This window comes from Notechis scutatus, chromosome 4 (genome assembly GCF_049901735.1).
Source record: "Notechis scutatus isolate UNSWTSFEM ecotype Mainland chromosome 4, rNotScu1.2, whole genome shotgun sequence".
NCBI lineage: Eukaryota > Metazoa > Chordata > Lepidosauria > Squamata > Elapidae > Notechis > Notechis scutatus.
Window position 1 is genome coordinate 108,619 of NC_142012.1, and position 7,748 is coordinate 116,366.

At 45.7% G+C, this 7,748-nt stretch overlaps 1 long non-coding RNA gene across 1 annotated transcript; it reads left to right on the forward strand.

Moving 5' to 3' along the window:
• The first annotated feature begins 961 nt into the window (after positions 1-961).
• On the forward strand, positions 962-6,597 carry LOC113428067 (uncharacterized). Its single transcript, XR_015749578.1, has 4 exons — positions 962-1,027; positions 2,612-2,710; positions 4,490-4,588; positions 6,511-6,597. It is a non-coding gene; the product is annotated as an uncharacterized LOC113428067 (long non-coding RNA).
• The last annotated feature ends 1,151 nt before the right edge of the window (positions 6,598-7,748 follow it).

Consider the following 7,748-nt stretch of genomic DNA (forward strand, 5'->3'; position numbering starts at 1 on the left):
CCAGGTCATGAGGGATTGAGCGCAGTCAAGTTCACCCAGATGGCCGTGTCTGGGAATTGAAGTCCACTCACCTTAAAATTGCCAAGGTTGGGACATCTGATTGAGTGGATCATTCTGGCAAGATTCTGTCTACAGGTATAGACCATGGAAAGGATCTTGGATGTCATCCAGCCCAATCCCCTGCTCAGGAAGGAGACCCTACACCATTCTAGACAATCTCTTCTTCAATACTTCCAGCATTGGAGCACCCACAACTTCTGGAAGCAGGTCATTCAAAGTCCCAAGATCTGTGACAGAAGATTTAAATCAATTCTGAAACTACTGTATTTTTCCATCTATAAGATGCCCCCATGTTTCAGGTAGTTTCTTGTAGTAAGCACCTTACAAGCCATCACATGTGCAGAAGCGATCTTGTTAGAGTGAGTAGCACAACAAGAACAGGAAATGCATCACAGGAACAATAGAGATGAAACCAGTGGTGGGATGCTGCCGGTTCGGACCGGTTTGGCCGATCCGGTAGCTCTGACTATCAGCCGCCCCCGCCCACCTGCCCCTGCCCTATTTCCTGCATTGTAGCTCATCTCAATCGCGTGGCACAGTTGATTTTCCTCCCCTCACTGTTCTACTTACCATTGCTGACTTGGAAGGAAAGTATCTGAGCTTCTAAATGCCCTATTTTCAGCATTACGCAAAGTGCGCGCTCACCAAACCGGTTGTTAAAACTGGCAGCATCCCACCGCCGGATGAAACCTAGAGTGGCAATGTGAAACGCCTACAATAGAATGATAGAGCTGCATATAAGATGGAGGCTCTTCTGACATATGCGGCCTTCTCCCCTCCGTTTTCAAATGAATATTTTAAAGAAAAAGTAGCATCTTATGCATGGGAAAATACGGTAATTCTATTTTGCTGCCCGCTACAACATTCCTTTGTTTTTCTATTGTGTTTCATTCTCTAGCTGCAGAAATCAAGATGGTTTGTGACATGCACTGAAGAGACAATATGCCTCCCAGAGCACCACCAGAAGGTAACCTGTTTTTTTCTGGCTGCCTACCTTTTACTCTTCCAAAGAATCCCTATGAAAAGTCAGCCCCCCGTACAAGTAGTCCTTGACTTATGTCCATTACGGCCATAATTTCTACGGTGAAGCAAGACTGTTGTTCAGTAAGCCCCACCCCCCTTTTATTAACTTTTTTTTTTTGCACTTGTTAAATGAATCGCACGTTCGTTAAGCGGACCCGGCTTGCTGCTTGTCGGAAGCCGGATGGTTTACAAATCGCAATCACACAACCTGGGATACAGAAATACAGGCCAGTTGCCAAGCAACACAAATTTTGATCCCATGGTTGCCGAGATGCTGTCATGGTCGTAAGGGTGAGGACCAATAAACGGTTCCGTCATGGCAACCGGACCCACATTTATTCAAACGGAGATGTCTCATTACTCCCCCAAGTAACTTCAGTCAAAATGCAACATTTTGGATAGGCGGAGAATCTGCGGAATTAATTAGAATTAGAAGAACTTTATTGTCAGTGTACAACAAAATTGTGGACGCACCCCAGCAACTGTTCGCAAGACAATAAAACCAAAGCACTTAAAAATGAAGATAAGAAAAATAGAGTACCCACGTCTCCATTTGCAATTTGAGAGTACAATATCTACGAATATACACACTTGCCTTACTGACTGGGCGGGGGCAAGGTTTCTCCCCAAAATGAAAAACAAGGTGTAAAATGAAGGCTCAGTCTTCCAGGCCCAAAGCATCCAAGTAGGTTCAATCATGTCAACCGGACCAAAGTTTATTCAGAGATGTTTCATTATATTGCATTTCATTTTGGGAAACTGTAAAGCAGGGTGTCCAACCTTGGCAACTTTAAGACTTGTGGACTTCAACTCCCAGAATTCCTCAGCCAGCTGTGCTGGCTGAGAATTCTGGGAGTTGAAGTCCACAATCTTAAAGTGCCAAGGTTGGACACCCCTGCTGTAAAGCAAAGAGAAACTCCATTCTCCACAAAGACCCTAATGCGAAGCAGTTGCCTATTCTGAACCTCACTCCTAGAATACCTCCATCCTCAGTTGAAATAATAAAAAATAATTACAATTTGGGTAGGATGGGATGGGATGGAAGAGCTGAAAGGGACCTTGGAGGTCTTCTAGTCCAACCCCCTGCTCAAGCAGGAGACCCTGTACTATTTCAGACAAATGGTTGTCCAGTCTCTTCTTACAAGCCTCCAGTGATGAAGCTCCCACAACTTCTGGTGGCAGGCTGTTCCACTGGTTAATTGTCCTCGCTGTTAGGAAGTTTCTTCTTAATTCCAGGTTGCTTCTCTCCATTCATTGTTTATTGTCCTGCCCTCTGGTGTTTTGTAGAATAATCTTCTTTGTGGAAGCCCCTTAGATCTTGGAGTAGTCCTGTCATGTCACCCCTAATTCCTGTTTTCTTTAGACTAGTCAGACCCTAATCCTCCAGATTAGGTCAATTAGATCAGTTGTAGATTTGGGACGCATACCAAGGGAAAATGCATCACAGCAATGGACATTAAGATCCTTCCTGCGGCTACTGGATGGTTGTTGTTTTTTAAAACCAATGTTTGCTTTTCCCTAACCACAGTGTTGAACACCCCAACCATCAGAAGCCAGCGATCTGTAGTTGTTGGTTTTGTAATACTCTTCTGTCTGTTTCTCTGCACCTCTTGGATTGGTGCGCTGAGTAAGTATTTAATTTGTCTCCCGTGATTTATCCATTTAGAGGCTCACCCAAATCTCCAAGGCAAACTTTGAAACATTTCTTAGAATAGTTTGGGTATGTTTGTGTCCCCAAGTGGCGGGGTGTGTCTCATGATAATAGTGATAAAAGGAAAGGGAGCAAACTCAAAACTCGAACCTTCTCTCAGCCAGTACTTGAGTATTGAAGGTTTGTCTTTAAATGAATCCAAACTCCAGCTCCTCTTTAGGACAATGATGGTTTATTCAATATAGCATCAAACAACAAATACTCTAATCAGGCAAGAATGGCTAAAAGCCAGGCCAGGTTAGAGTTGGGTTTTCTCCCTTTCCTTTTATCACCATTATCATGAGACACACCCAGGCCTATACGCAGTTCTAATTCTGGCCACGCCTAACCCATTATCCCTAAATGCTATTAACCCTATAACAATGTTTACACCCCTACCCTATTCCAACCCTCACTAACTGATCCCCAGAGGGTGCCACCTTCACCATGTTTTAACCTAAGTCCCAATTACCACCTATGTGTGCCCCAACCCACTTTAACAATATGCCCCACATCAATAAAGAGCCAGCTCCAGCAGCCCCGCAGTTGTTGCAGAATCCATCCTGCAGCCCTGCAGTTGTTGCAGAATCCATCCTCAGCTCTGCTGAGTCATTCCAAAACCATCGGCCAGCACACAAGCAGAAATACAGATCAGGCAGCAGCAGAGATAAGGTAACCTGGCCAGCTGACTTGCTGCGAGGCATATTCAGAGCTGACGGGCTCTGGTTGAACTCAAAGCCCACACCTGCCAGCTTTCATGCCATCAACGTAATGATGAACTGAATGGGAAAAACTCCCAGGTTTGAGACCTAGCCCAAAAGGCGCCACCGTCCTTTCACCATCTGCACCTGATAGTCATGGACAACAGGCAATCCTCGACTTACTTCAGTTCATTTAGTGGCACCTCTCGACGTCTGTGCTGTTGTAACTGTGAATGATCACTGAACAAACTGTTGCTAAGTCGAAGACGATTTGCCTTAACAGTCGCAATTTCAAGGTATGACTTCACGGGGAAGAAACCTTTAAAGGAAGCATACCAAAATATATTTTCAGTTTTTGGCAAATACAATCCTAGCCGCTGTTAATACATTTACAATCAGGTATTTCAAGTCTTTACTATATATTTCAGGTAAAATTCCCAATAAAAATATCTCTGGTTTCAAGTCTATATGTTTTTTTGTCATTTTTTCCAACCACGTGTGCATTTTAGCGCAGTATTTTTTAGCATCTGCACAAGTCCACCACATATGGTAATATGAGCCAGGTGTCTGATGACATTTCCAACATTTTTCGGATTTATTCTTGAACATTCTTGCTATTCTTGTCGGGGGGAAATGCCACCTGTAAAACATCCAAATTTTCTTTACATGCTGTTGACATTGTCATTTTATAATTTTGAGACCACAATTTTTGCCATTTCTCTAAATCAACCCCATATCCAAAATTCTTCCCCCAAGCAATCATAGTTTCTTTAAATTGTTCTTCTAGTTTAATTTCTAATAAATATCCACCTTTTCATCAGTACCTGTTAAAATCTTATCTAAATCGGTCAATTTATCATAGAAACCTTCCATTTTAGAATCTTTATCATAGCTAATAATATATTAATAATATATATAATATAATATATTATATATAATATATTTTCTTTGGGCATGTTGTACTTAGCAAGATTCTGTCAGCCAAAGCCCACATGATAATAAACCTCCATTACAGGTTTCATAGAAAAGCGAAAACATGGCACGCTTCAGAAAGCAGTCGTGAATATGAGGAGATATATGGTATCCCTGGATGAAAATTATGCCTTGCTTAATGGTATGTAAAGTGTGATGACCCGGGGCATGGCACAAAAGCCAATCAGCCAGAGAACAGGTATAATTCCCCGTTATTGCTCCAACTTTGCCCCCAAACGCCACTACCACTCCTGGAGCAAAGCTTTGACATGAAGCTTCAGCAGCCTCTGGCTCCCAGCAGTCCAGTAAACCAGGTTAGCCAAACAGGAACAGAGCAAGGAGTTCAGTGAAGCAGGCGAACAGGGCAAAGCCCACACGACAGAGTACAGAAATCTCCAGGCGTCAGCAAATGCACACGAGGCTCCACAGATTCCATGCTTGTTCCCAACCAATGCTCCTCCCAACTGCCTCTCCTTAAAGCTCAATCCCCAGGTGTGCCTTATGAAGCGGGGCGGGGCACTCTCCTCCCTCGTAGCTGACCCAGTCTGCATTGCTCTCACCTCCTCTCTTCCCTCCGTGCTCTAGGATCAGGAGGGGGGTGGGCCTTGCTCCTCGGGCTGAACTCTCTCACCTCTGCTCCTCTTGTTCTCCTGCCACACTCTGGCCAGCCTGGCTCTGCCCTTGCCCAGTTTCCTCCACAGCCAACGGAGCCACACCCCCCCCCCATTCTCTGTCGGGCTTTCATCTCGCTCAACTTCCCCCATGGATTCAGGCTCCGACGGGGGCATGACGTAAAGAGTTCCATATCTGAAGATGGCACATTTCCACAAGGGGTTATGGCAGAGTGGAAGAATGGCTGGGATAACTTAATCCTAATCTCACCTGTGGTCACATGAACAAAGTTTGAGGCACTGGCAGCCAGCCAGCTTGCATTTACAACGGGTTGCAGCATCCCACGGTCAGGTAGTTGCCGCTGCCAACCTTCTGCTGCAGTGGTGGGATTCAAATTTTTTTTTTGCTACCGGTTGTGTGGTTGTGGCGTGGTGGGCGTGGCAGGCGTGGCTTGATGGGCATGGCTTGATGGGCAGGGCAGGGGAAGGATACTGCAAAATCTCCATTTCCACCCCACTCCAGGGGAAGGATATACTGCAAAATCCCCCTTCCCTCCCCACCCCACTAACCTGCTTTCCAGCTCCGTTCTCCTGTGCAGGGCAACCAAAAAAGACCCAGCTGATCAGCTGGGACTCGATGGGAGGCAGAGAAGACATGGGGTTGGCGGGGCCAGTCAGAGGTGGGATTGGCCAGTTCTCCGAACTACTCAACATTTCCGCTACTGGTTCTCCAGAACTGGTCCGAACTAGCTGAATACAACCTTTGGTTTTGGTGACGCCAAAGACAGCAATGGGTAAAGAGACATTTTTCTCTCTCAATGTCTAGTTTGTACTACAGTAGCACGGATGATATAAATATAATTTTTTTACTATTGGTTGTCTGGACGTGGCTTGGTGGGTGGGGCGTGGCTTGGTGGGCGTGGCTTTGTGGGCATGGCAGGGGAAGGATATATTGCAAAATCCCCCTTCCCTCCCCCACCCCACTAACCTGCTTTCCAGCTCCGTTCTCCTGTGCAGGGCAACCAAAGGAGACCCAGCCGATCAGCTGGGACTCAATGGGAGGCAGAGAAGAAATGGGGTTGGCAGAGCCAGTCAGAGGTGGGATTGGCCGGTTCTCCGAAATACTCAAAATTTCCGCTACCGGTTCTCTAGAACTGGTCAGAACCGGCTAAGTACCTGTTAGGAATAACATGGTTACCTAACTTAGTTTGGGTAAAATAATATATATAGACTATGATTGTGTGTGTCACTTTAAATGCAGACCATTTAAATGAATACCACCTCCGTTCTGCTGGCTTCCCACGAGCAGCATCAACAGGGAAGCCGGCAGGAAAAGCCACAGGTTGGTCCTCTAAAATCCCGAAGGTGCTTTTTCAAGAGGCAACTGGACTTTCTGGGTTTTTCTTTGAAGACAAATTCTGATCAGTTAAGATCTGCTACTCACGTTTTTCAGATACTGATTTGATCTGGGAAGTTGAAAAGTTGGCCCTACCTTTGGCGCTGTTGACTGTAAAGCATCAAGAACTTGAAGCCGCGCTTGGTAAGTCAACGTGCTGCCCCCTCCCCTCTCCCGTTCTAAGGGTATTTATTCAAACCCCCCCCCCCAAAAAAAAAGGTCCTCAGAAAACACCCCCGTTGCTCAGATTCGGATTCCAAGCTCTGCACAGTCACAGATACAAGTCAGTTGCCAAGCCTCTGAGTCTGGGCGATGCTGCAATGGTCATAAGTCTGAAAAACGGTCTCAAATCACTTTTTTCAGTGCCTCTGTGACTTCGAGTGCTCACTAAATTTACCGCTGTAAGTCGAGGACTACTGTACAAGTCTCTTCTAATGAAAAACCAGGAAGCCATGAACATTCCACCCCAAAATGTTGATGAGAAAATGCATGAAATATATGATCCAGAACTGCAAATTATGTCTATTCCTGAAAGAAACAGCCTGAAAGCTTCGTTACATCCTAACGGGGTTTTTCTTCTTAAAAATAAAAAATAAAATAACACATTTCAATAAATTGTGTTGAAAGTGTTAACCGAACTGTTCTTCTTTTAAATTTTGGTGGGGTTTTTTTTTTTCTTTCTCTTTTCTCTCTCCCCACATCAAAATCATGATTGGGTTCAAAGCGGACCTCCAAGCCAAACTGTCCACAGACTGGATAATCCATGAAGGTAAAATGTATTATTTTGGGGACCAGACGCTTCAGCAGGAAGAATGGGTAAAGCGCTGTGCTGCCCTCAAAGCTGAAATTGTGTCCATTGAAGATAAGGACAAGCAAGTAAGTGCACTATTTTTCTCCCTCCCTTTCCTGATGTAACTGAGTTTGGTTGTTGTACCCTTGGGCTTGTGGTCTATCCCAGGGGTGTCAAAACTTGATTTCATTGAGGGCCGCATCAGGGTTGTGTTTGACTCAGGGCGCGGGGTGGGCATGGCCAGCTCGACGTCACTCGTGTCGGCGCCTGTGGTGGCGCAAGCGTTTTGCCAGCAGAAACGGGCTCCCAAGCTCCGTTTTCAGATGCGACTGCCTCCTGCAACCCTCTGCAAGTGAAAACAGAGCTTGGCAGGGCTGCGCACATTTTTGCTGGCAGGCGCATTGTTGAGCGGTCCTTCACCGTTTCCAGGACAGTCCCATGGGCCAGATCTAAGCACCTTGCGGGCTGGATCCGGCCAACGGGCCTTGAGTTGGACACCCCTGGA